The sequence below is a fragment of the Pseudonaja textilis genome, chromosome 2 (assembly GCF_049901715.1).
Source record: "Pseudonaja textilis isolate UNSWEBS1 chromosome 2, rPseTex1.2, whole genome shotgun sequence".
NCBI lineage: Eukaryota > Metazoa > Chordata > Lepidosauria > Squamata > Elapidae > Pseudonaja > Pseudonaja textilis.
The window spans coordinates 5,528,764-5,540,987 of record NC_141991.1 but is presented as its reverse complement, the minus strand read 5'-3'; the positions used below and the strand labels follow the sequence as shown (position 1 = coordinate 5,540,987).

At 40.8% G+C, this 12,224-nt stretch overlaps 1 protein-coding gene across 9 annotated transcripts in view; it reads left to right on the top strand.

Moving 5' to 3' along the window:
* Window positions 1–283: 283 nt before the first annotated feature.
* LOC113450234 (uncharacterized) overlaps window positions 284–12,224 on the top strand; it is a 75,302-nt gene continuing 63,361 nt past the window's right edge. For 3 of the 9 annotated variants that reach the window (XM_087928282.1, XM_087928281.1, XM_087928279.1), the window contains exons 1-2: window positions 284–351; window positions 2,572–2,782. The gene's annotated coding sequence lies outside the window, so the exon portion shown is untranslated. Of the gene's footprint in view, window positions 600–2,074; window positions 2,429–2,571; window positions 4,328–12,224 lie in introns of those variants that run through there. The other 6 variants (XM_087928280.1, XM_087928276.1, XR_015742458.1 and 3 more) reach the window with 5 other exon arrangements.

Here is a 12,224-nt window from a genome sequence, read left to right as displayed (position 1 = left end):
TCATCCGGGCAGCCAATAAGCACCAACCTCAGAGAGCCCCAAGGACCCCTCAACTCTTGTGGGCACCTCTCAGGGCATCTGCAGAGCTTCAGCTTCTAGCGTCTCTCACACACACACAACCACAAAGACACCATCACAAAGACCCACAACGAAAGCAAGCGGTCCTGCGAAGGCAAATCGGGGGTTAAAGGCGGAGGGGGAAAAGGAGAAGGGGCGGGGCTTTGCAGGAGCAGGCGGGGCCCAAAAAGCCCTCGCCTCCCCTCCCCTCCCCCTGGGTGGATCTCGCTTCCCTCCGCCCGGGCGAGGATGGACGCTGGATCTCTCCGGAGAGGCTCCTGGATCCCGCTCCGGGTAGGTCGGGCTGCTCTCCCTCCGGCCTCCCTTCCGCCGCTCCTGCCAGGAGGAAGGGAGCTGCGACGGATCCCGCTCGTCGGATTCCCGGGAATTCCTCGGGGAGATCCGGCTCTGGCGTTGCTTGCAGGGAGCGGATCCCTCCCGGGGGGGTAAAGGGGGCTCTCTCTCCCCGGACTGGATCTGCCCCCTCCTCGCCCGGCCAAGGCTCCTGGGGAGGGGGGGGGAGATCCGGGAAGGAGCTTCGGGTAAGTTGCTTTACAAGGCCTCTCTGCGGCCCTTCAGAGCATCCATATCCCTCAAGGGCATTTGGGGGGGAAAGAGTGTAAATTGTGCTTTAAAGCATTTACTGAGATTTGTTGTGTGCCATTACCACACCCTGACCTCTTTGCAACGGGGCGGGAAGGGTTGGGGGAAGGAAATAAGTTTAAATTAGTTGAATTGAGCTCATCTTTCTTTGTGCTCTGTCTGAAAGGCCAAAAATAAAATCCTTTGTTTTTACGATAATCTTTACTTTGCTTCTGCTTTTAAAAGATAGGTGGAATTTCTAAACTTTCTGTTTTCTTTGTTTTCTCCAGGAATAGAATAGGAATAGAAGAATAGAATAGAATAGAATTCTTTATTGAACAAGTGTGGTTGGACACACAAGGAATTTGTCTTGCTGCAAATGCTCTCAGTATACATAAAAGAAAAGATACATTCATCAAGAATCATCAGAATAGAATAGAACAGAATACACACTTGTTATTGAACAAGTGTGGTTGGACACACAAGGAATTTGTCTTGCTGCAAATGCTTTCAGTATACATAAAAAAGGATACATTCATCAAGAATCATAAGAAAAGAATAGAATAGAATAGAATAGAATAGAACAGAACAGAATTCTTCATTGAACAAGTGTGGTTGGACACACAAGGAATTTGTCTTACTGCAAATACTCTCAGTATACATAAAAGAAAAGATACATTCATCAAGAATCATAAGAATAGAATAGAATCATCAGAATAGAATAGAATACAACAGAATACACACTTGTTATTGAACAAGTGTGGTTGGACACACAAGGAATTTGTCTTGGTGCAAATGCTCTCAGTGTACATAAAAGAAAAGGTACATTCATCAAGAATCATAAGAATAGAATAGAATAGAATAGAATAGAATAGAATAGAATAGAATAGAATAGAATAGAACAGAATACTTTATTGAACAGGAATTTGTCTTCGGTGCAAATACTCTCACTATATATAAAAGAGGGTGAGATTCCAAAGTCTCAGCTAAAGGAACAGACAGGAGACACTGTCAGCAATTCCAGGGTTTATTGACTCTGGGGCAAAAGAAGACCCTTCGTCCCCTTCTGAGCAGAGGCTCCAAGGCCCATCAAACAGGCGATTTTGCATATTTTTATACACACCAAGACCCACCACCTCCCACCTTCTCTGCTGCCCCATTGGCTAAAATTGTTGAAATGAACATTGGATGATTCCATTGGATGGTTTTTAAAATTATGCCTGGGTTCACAATCTAGCCCTAGTGACATGCTTAACGATTAATCATTTCCTTGTCATTTGTTCAGCAGTTGCTAATCCTGCTCTGCTTACACGAACTGGCTTCTCTTCTGGGTCAGCGTGACAAGTATCCTCAAATGGACTTCTGCTTAAATTGATGCTGAACGGATGTCATCTCCTCAGCGCGACTGTCTGTGTTAATGTTTCCCAGGGTTTTTTAAAGTTATATAGAAGAGAAACATATAGAAGAGAAATATGTTGATCCTTTTACCTTTTTCTTTTACAGGAGTAATTATTTCTTCTTTTTTACTTCTCACAAAGAGGGTGTGGTGTGGCAGCCCCTCCTGGGTGGAGGTTTTTCAAAGCCCAAAGGAAGTTTTGAGGGTGGTCTTGGGAGCAGCTGCTAGAAAAAGCTGATGGCCAGGAAAGGCTGCCTTTCCTCATTGGAAATAAAATTTGAGACCCTTATCTTTGTGGCCTTGCAACCTCCCAAAAGAGCAGGGAAGAGCAGCCCTTTTCACACATGTTCTGCCTCATCTGATGTCTCTTCATCTTCCACCGAGTTTTCCTAGGTACAACTATGCTTTGGTCCCTGTTGGACTTCATCCTGCTGCTTTCTTCCCTTTTGTCTTTTTAAGATATTTTTGAATTACGATTCAATCTTCATTATTTTGAATCCTCAACAAATAATCCTATTTTTTCCTCCCTCTTCCAGATCATTTACAGATTGTGTCCAGTATCACTGCTGGCATCTGAGCCTTCTTCGTTTCTCTTTGCCGGAGACCAGTGAGGTTGCGGCCGTGAACGTCACAGAGGAGAAAGGGGACGTTCTTGGATTGGGATCCCCCAACCTTTGGCCAGGGCTCCGTTCCAGAGAATTTGGGAATCTGGATGAAGAAGCAGCTTCCTGAACAAAGGGCCAATCGGTTAAGGAGAAACCAAATCGGTCGGCACTGAGGGTCATCCCTGGCCTTGATCCAGAGGGGTAACAATTGACCCAGAGACCTCTTAGCTGTAACTTTAAAGGTCAGAAAAGAAATCTTGGCTAAGTCTTAGTTTAGAGAACAAGCATCCATTTTTTAAATCTTTATTTGACAAATGAGCAATGCAGTAAAATTGGGATTTTCTCCCAAGGTTATTTAGTTATTTAGTTTAGTTTGTCAAGCGTATATGAGAAAACAAGTGTAAGTATGAACATAACATATAAACATATAAGTATAAATAGGTATAAGTATATACATAATAAATGAGTACGAATAAATGAGAACAGTAGGACAGGGACGGTAGGCACACTGGTGCGCTTATGCACGCCCCCTTACAGACCTCTTAGGAATGGAGTGAGGTCCACGGTAGACAGTTTTAAGATTAAAGTTTTGGGAGTTTGAGAGGATGTGACAACAGAGTCAGATAGTGAGTTCCAGGCGTTGACCTCTCTGTTGTTGAAATCCTATTTTCTGCAATCGAGTTTGCAACAGTTTACTTTGAGTCTGTATCTCTTGTTTGCCCATGTTTTATCGTGGTTGAAGCTGAAGTAGTCATTGACAGATAGGATGTAGCAGATAATTTTGGGTACTAAGCTTAGGTCAGACTGTAGGTGGCGTGGGTCCAAAATTTCAAGCCTGCAAACTGAGGAGTGGAGTATTCTTCTTGTGAAATACCTCTGGACTCGCTCAATTGTATTAATGTCCATTATACAGTGTGGATTCCTGGCAGATGAGCTGTATTCAAGAATTGGTCTGGCGAAGGCTTTGCATGCTCTGGTTTGCAGTTCAATGTTACCAGAGAAGAAGCTTCGTAAGATTAGATTTACAACTCTTAATGCCATTTTGGCAATGCTGTTACAGTGAGCTCTGGGGCTTAGATCTTTTGAGATGAGTACTCCTAAGTCCTTGACAGAGTGAGGGTCGTCTACAAGGTCGTATCCGCCCAGTTTGTATTTAGGGTTCTGATTTTTGTTGCCAATGTGTAAGACAGAGCATTTGTTGGTTGAGATTTGAAGTTGCCAATTGTTCAACCATTCTGACACATAGTCAAGGTCGCTCTATAGGGCAGCTGTATCGTCAGTGGTGTTAAATAGTTTTATGTCATCAGCGAAGAGGACGCAGTTAGTTTTAATATGATCAAAGGTCATTTATATAAATTAGAGAGTGGGTCCTAAAAGGCTGCCTTGGGGGACACCGCTGTTAACGGGTGCAGGGTTTGATAGGGCACTCCTTATTTTGACCTCTTTTTGCCTGTTTGTCAGGAATGCAGCTATCCATTTGTGCAGCGATCCAGAAATCCCATAAGAGCAAAATTTAAACAATAGTTTGTCATGTACCATTGAATCAAAGGCTTTGCAGAAGTCTTACGTAAATTGCATCTATTGTTTTACCCTGGTCGAGCTGTGTAGTCCAAATGTTTTTGCAGTGTAGGAGTTGTAGATTACAGGACACATTTTTCCTGAAACCAAACTATCTGTTAGAGAGTAGGTTGTTTGTCTCTAAATGGAGGGTAATGGGTTGGTTGATGATTGATTCCATGACTTCGCAGATGACACAACATAATGAGATTGGTCTGTAATTTTCAACTAGGCTGGGGTCTCCCTTTTATTTTTTTATAATAGTTTTTATTTTTAAGACAAACATATACAAACAGAACATAAAAACATAAAACCATCTTCCATTTTATACACATACAGTGTGTCAGTTGATTACAAATCTTTTGTGCTATCCTTTCGTAGTCTTGACTCACAGTTTATATAAATTTTCACATTGTTAAACTAACATATGCTTATATATTTATCAGTTATTAATCATCAATGACTCAACTATTCCATCATTTTATACGAGATATTCCAAAATTTATTTTAAAATTTATATTGTACTTTCATCCAATGGTTATATATATCTGTTATTATATTTTATATCAATCTATTGAACTTCTATTACAGAATCAACAAATCTATTACATTACCATGTTTTTTGTCCAACCATTGATAAAACAAATCCCATATCATATAAAATTGCTTATCTTCTTGCTCTCTAATTTCAAATGTCAATTTACTCATTTCAGCACAGTCCATAATTTTCTTAATAACTTCTTCCTGCATAGGTATTTTTTCATTTTTCCAATTCTTAGCAAATACAATTCTAGCCGCTGTCAAAACATTTACAATCAAATATTTCAGCTCTTTATTGTATATTTCCAGTATGATTCCCAATAAAAAGATCTCTGGTTTAAAGTCTATCTGTTGTTTTATCATTTTTTCCAACCATGTGTGGATTTTAGTCCAATATCCTTTTGCATCCGAGCTGGTCCACCACATGTGGTAATATGAATCAGGTATCTGATGACATTTCCAACATTTATCCGATTTGTTCTTAAACATTCTCTCAATTCTCAATGAGGGTGGGTGCCACCTGTAAAACAATTATATCAAATTTTAATTTCTCTAATTTATGGAATACTTCTTTTAGTAGCCAAATTTAGTCCATTTGTGTTAATTGTAATCAATTTTCTTTCATCCATATTAAGCTTTATAAGGGTTTTATTGCTCTAGTAGATCTTAGTTCTCATTGTTTCTCTGGGTACACCACCTACTGCACCTTCTTTTTCTTTTTCAATTACTGCTATACACTCCTCTTGCAATTCAATTAGCGACTCTTCTTGTATCTTCCTCTTTTCCTCTAAGATATTCTCAATAGAATAGCTCAGCTTTTTTGACTGTGTCAATTCTGTGTCTTTGTTCCTGCCAGGTGAACAAGAGACCTGGTATCAACCATCTATAATTTACTCCTTGTGGTGGACTGGCAATTGAAAAAATGACGGGAGACGCAGGGAAGACGTCTGAGCAACTGCCAGCCCCGAGAGCCCTCGAGTAGCAGTATTTATTAAGAAAATACAAATACAAAATCAAAACAATGACTTCAACATTAGCTCAGCAACATTATCTAGCTAGGCCTTGGCGAAGGTGATAAATTTCCCGTGAGAAAGCAGGGCACCAAAGGTCCCATGGGAATGGCTCGGATAGGTACTGTGAACTCCCACACACATTCCTGTCCTCTGAGCTTTGCAGATAACAGGATCAAACTCTCATCATAAAGACACTACTGCCCTCATGAGGAGCGTTTGTGATACCCCCAGATCTTACAAAGCTGTACAAGAACTTGCAGAATATGATGGATATATTACCACATTCCCTCCTTTTTTATTTATTCAAAGATAGGGGGTGTTTCAGTGGCAAAATACACAGTTCCCTCAAACTTGGTTTCGTACACTTAAGGCTGAGGCACACATTTGAAATAGATTAGGAATACATTGAATACAGCAACATAACATAATAAGTGTAATAACAATTATTACAACTAATTGAAGCAATAAACGTAACCATGAGCTGTCAGGAAGCCAATCCCATAGCAAAGCCCAAAGTGACTTATTGAAGCCATCTTTCCCTGCTTCGTGTTAGCTATGCGGTCTTCCATATCATGAACAGTTCTTGTAATGTTAGGCTCATAATTATGTATAAAAAACACAACAATGTAAATGAATTAAAGCACAAACTCCTAACATTATATCTAAAGCATAAAGTAACTTGGCGAATTTCAGACACTTCTTCATTTAACATCTTAATATTCTCAACAGTATCATAAAACATAGCAACAGTAAAATTATTTAAAATATGAATATCTCTATAGTTCATAGCTATTCCAAAAGGTGGGTACATGCATACAAAGCTAACAATTAGTTACATTTAAACTCTTTGCTGCAATCCGAACGTCCTTGATGTAGGAATTTTCTTTCCATAAATTATCACCAAGGTCTCTAGTTTTTGAGATAATGGCAGCTCTCCGCCTCCGCATTAGAGTCCGTGGAGGCATAAGACGAATGGAAAAAGAAGTTGTGTAAAGTAACTTAGGCAACTCCAATTGACACCAATATTGTCCATAGTCTGAAACAGAAACATTAAACAGGATCAGAGTTGTAGCACAGGCTGAAGATATAATATCCTTATCAGGTCCCGAGTAAAGAATGTCTTGACCCTTATGCCAGGACCAATATGCTGGAAAAATCAAAAGATGCCGCTGTTTGCAGATTAATTTAGTCCGATTCCCCAAAGGAACCTGCTGCATACAAGTTGATAATCTCAGATAAGCAGTCATCTTTTCCCAGCTTTCACAGCGCCACGCCTGGACTGCCGGCATCAAGAGAATCAGGAACCACGGAAACACCATCCTGAGAATCAGGAACCTCAGGAACGGAATCAGGAACCACAGGAACGGAATCCTGAGAATCAGAAACCTCCCTCACTGGCACCTGCGAAGGCGCTTGTGAATGATCAGGCCGGATACATCGACCAGGAACCCAACGAATTTGACCAAGATGTTCTACTGCTGCATAACCACGTCCCCACGTAATCAGCTCAGCGGGAACCCATGCCGGATCCGGAAGGAATCGCACCAACACTCGAGGCCTCACTGCATCTGTAGAAGGGGAAGAAAAATGCCTGCTGGCCGCTATAGAGGGGGTTACCAGACAAATTTAAAAATTTAAAGTATACAAAGCAAGATTTAAATGATCTTGAATTGCCGAAGCCCCAGGAGCTTCCCTCCTTTTTTATTTAATTTAGCTAACATGTTCTTGAGCGTGCCATTATAACGCTCCACAATAGCTTGTCCTGTGGAATTGTATGGAATTCCAAATTTATGTTCCACGGACCACTGTTTGCAAAACTGATCAAAGACTGTGCTCCGATAAGCCGCACCATTGTCTGTTTTTAAAGTTTGAGGCGTACCAGCGACTGAAAATGTCTTAATGCAATGATTGATGACATGTTTAACCGCTTCACCTCTTTGAGGAGTAGCCATTAGAAATCCTGAATAAGTATCCACAGTCACATGTATATACTTCCAAGGTGCAAATGATGGATACTGAGTAACATCCATTTGCCAAATCATTGAAGGTTTCAACCCCCTGGGGTTGACTCCCATAGGAATAGCTGTGCCTTGCTTTGAACAAGTTGGACATTGTTGAATTATGGCAGCAGCTTCTGCAGCAGTAAGCTTGAATTGATGTGCCAACGCTTTAGCATTTTGATGAAAATAACTATGGCTGTCCCATGGCTGGACAGTGAGAACTGAAGTTACAGCACTGTCAGCTTTGGCATTGCCTTGTGATAAAATTCCAGGTAAATTACTATGACTACGGATATGAGCAATAAAACACACATTCATACGCTGCTCCAAACATTCTTGCAACAACAAAAGCAAACGTAGAATATTAGGTGATATTCCAGGAGACAAATAAGAACCTGCTACAAAGGGTAACAAATTATATACATACAAAGAATCCACTATTAGATTAAAATCCTGATTTTGAAAATTTTGAAAAGCCAAAACTACAGCAGCAAGTTCTGCCTGCTGGGCAGACTTCTGCTCTGATGTCACTTTTGTATGCCAAATTCCAGATTTATCTTTCCAAACACAAGCACCAAAAACTTTCCCTCCATCAGTAAAGACTGTAGGAGCATCTGATATAGGCTGATTTACAAAAAGATTTGCTAAATTGATTCTAACTGATTTATACAAAGATAACCTAGGATCAGCTGGAGGATGACAAGAAAACTTCCTGGCCAAGAATCTACCAAAACTTGTAAAAACTCACTATTGCAAATCATTTGTTCCCAGGTGGCTAAAGCAAAAGGAACATAACATGTTACTGGTTCCATCCCAGCAATAGCCTTGCAGCGCTGACGAGCACGATTAAAAATATCAGCAAGTTGTTCTGTGATACAATTTATGGATTTTGATGGTGTATGAGACAAATGAATCCATTCCAGAATCCTTAAAGCTGTTTTTCTTTTACCTGAACTATCAATGCAGTAACTCTACGTTCTGAGATTAGAATCACTGATAATGGACAATCTGGCAAACATCTATCTGTCCACCTACGACTCAAAGCTTGCTCAATTAATGACAAAATTCCCTTCTGTTCTTTATTCAGGGTTATAATGTCAGATGCTTGCTTAGCACTAGCCAAAGCTTGAAACAAAGGACTTAATTGAAGAGTAGTTAAACCCAAATATGGTCTGATCCAATTTATATGACCCAAAAATTGTTGTAGACCTACCAAAGTTAAAGGATCAGGAAGAACAAATTCCAACTTCAGAGGTGTAATGTGACTCAAGAATAATTTATGACCTAGATAGGCAAAAGGATATTCCTTTTGCAATTTCTCAGGGCTGACTATCAGCCCTTTCTCCTTCAGCATAGCAGTTAAAAGAAGGACAGCAGAATCCATTGCAGCATCAGAAATATTAGCAGCTATCAAAATATCATCCATGTAATGATAAACCTTCCAATCCGGGAATTTATTCCGGAAAGGTTGCAAAACCCAATCTACAAACATTTGACACATGGTAGGACTATTTAACATCCCCTGTGGAAGGACAGTCCATGCATATCGCTTAGCGGGCTGCCCCTGATTTATACTCAAGATAGTAAAAGCAAACAAATCTACATCTTCAGGGTGCAGAGGAATGGAAAAGAAAGCATCTTGCAAATCTAACACTCTTATATTCCATCCATCAGGTATTAAATTAGGATTAGGTGTCCCACACTGCAGTGGGCCCATTGGCTTTAAAATTGAATTTATCCCTCTCAAATCATGAAGAAATCTGAATTTCCCAGATTTCTTCTTGATAACAAAGACTGGAGAATTATAAGGACTAGTGGTAGGCACTATATGTCCCTTTTCAATTGTTGTTGAACCAATTCATGTAAATGAACTAATTTCTCACTAGTCAAAGGCCATTGATCTATCCACACTGGCTCCTGCTGGAGTAACTGTAATTTTAATAACTCCACAGGTGGGTGTTCAGTCATCATGAATGACAACTGTTGTATCAAACTGTTGCATCAAATCTCTGCCCCACAAGTTAACGTGAAGGCGCAAAACAATCGGTTGGAAATGTGCAATAGCACTTCCCTGCTTTGTTTTGGCAGAAAGAATCCTCCTACTAACCCGTGCGTCTTGAAGTCCTCCGACTCCTCGAACAGACGGTGTAGGATCTGTCGGCCACTCCTAGGCCACTCACTTTCGCTAATCACCGAAACATCTGCTCCAGTGTCCAGCAATCCAATAAACTGTCTGCCTTCAACCAAAAGAATTAATTTTGGTTTCTGATCAGCCTTGACATTTTGCATGATGGAAAACACACTAGACTCACTAAACATATCTGTAGATCCAAATCCACCCTGGCGAATTCTATCTGACTCCTCCAAAGACAGATATGGCAAAACTAAAAGCTGTGCAAAACAATCCCCTTTTTCAAAGATTGAGGAACAGGTGAATGAACTTGAATTTTGATCTGACCCTCATAATCCGAATCAATAACCCCTGGAACCACAAACAATTTACGCTTATGAGCTGATGATCTAGGAAGAAGAAGACCCACAGAAGCCAGAGGCAACGGTCCATAGAAATCCGTTGACCCTAAACAAACTACATGTGGATATCCTAATTCCAAATCCTCAGCTAATGGAAGATCAATTCCTGCTGAACCTTTTGTAGCTGGTGACCATATTTGATCCCTACCTCTTTCTGGTGGCTCCAACCCTTCGGACATTACTTCACTCTTTAGAGTAGGAGAATGCCCGATCCCTGCTTCCTAGTTTTTTCCTCAGAATGAAGTCTGCACTGATTTGCCCAATGGTATCCTTTCTTACATTTCGGGCACACTGATTTAGGACGAGCACCCTGTCCCAATAATCTCTTTTTGCTGACTTTGACCCCCAGGAGCCCGACATTGCGCTTTAAAATGTCCAGGCTTCCCAAATTGAAACAAGTGCCTTTGTTATTTCCTGCCTGGAGAGCCAGAGCTAAAGTCTCCATATTAAAAGTCTGACTCCCCACCTTTCTACATGCGTTTATCAAATCCGCTATCTCTCTCTCTCCACTCGCAATAAGCGGATTTAGAATTTTTTACAATCTGCATTTGCCTGCTCTACTGCTAACTTCAAAAGCAATTCATTCCGGGCAAATTGATTGTCAATTTGCCTTTCAATAGCCACTTTCAATCTGCTAATGAAATTTTCATAAGGTTCATTGTTTCCTTGTTTGATGTTAGTAAAGGTCTTCTCACCACCTTCGCCGTCAGGGAGAGTCCGTACGGCTTGAAAAATTAACTGTGGGAGAAGAATGAACCCCTCCTCAGGCATTCCATCTCGCTGTAATTCCACTGTTGTAAAATTACCAGATCCATAAAGCTGATCTGGAGTAACATTTGCTGTTCCCCTTTGAACTGCCAGCTGTCTCCATTTCTGATCTAACACCAAATATTGAGCTGGAGTTAGAATCATATTAAATAGAGCTCTCCAGTCAGCTGGAATCATTTTATTTCCATAGCCAACTGCTTCTAACAATGCCTGAGTGTATGGCGATCTAACACCATACTCTTTTGCTGCTTGCTTAACTTCCTTTAAAATCTTAAGAGGCAGAGGCTTCCATATTCTCTGTGGATTTAAAGCAGCATCTACACCAATTTCTACTGGATTAAGTTGAATCTCCACTCCAAAATCTACCAAATCATCTCCTGATAATTCCCCTCTATTTGTTGCTTCTTGAATAGCTGCAGTAACTGCATCTACTTGAACTCTTAAAGGCAAACTCTTCTCTTCTGACAAAGTATTTTCAGTGCCTGACAGCCCTCTGGATTTATCTGGAGGTGCTGTCGTGGCAATATACTTACCGCATTGTAAGGCGGCAAACCTTCTTCGGGGGTGATAGGAGCGGTTGTTCATGCGTAGCTAATGCATCCATAACCACCCTCCAGGTTAACAAAATTGAAGAAGGGGCACGAGGCTCCTCGTGCAAAAATTTCCCTATCTTTCTCCAGCGCTCTACTTTAATACTACCTCCCTCTGGATAACACGGAATATGTTTCCAAACATACTGTAATAAATCCTCAATTTCTTTCTTTCCTACTTCATGTCCTCTACTATGAACTCCAAACTTAAAACTATTCCCAGCGATCTCTCTCATTTCTCTAAGGTGCTTTGTCTGAGCTTTCGAGAGACCTTCCCCCATACTCACGAAAAGAATCTGTCTCCGTCCAGCGAAGAAGATGAGGGCCCAGTCGACGTCCCGACGATGAGTATAGGATGCGGAAACGTGATAGCTTTCAAGCTAACACGCCAAAACGTATAGCCTTCCAAACTATCACGTCGGGTCACCACTTGTGGTGGACTGGCAATTGAAAAATGACGGGAGACGCAGGGAAGACGTCTGAGCAACTGCCAGCCCCGAGAGCCTCGAGTAGCAGTATTTATTAAGAAAATACAAATACAAAATCAAAACAATGACTTCAACATTAGCTCAGCAACATTATCT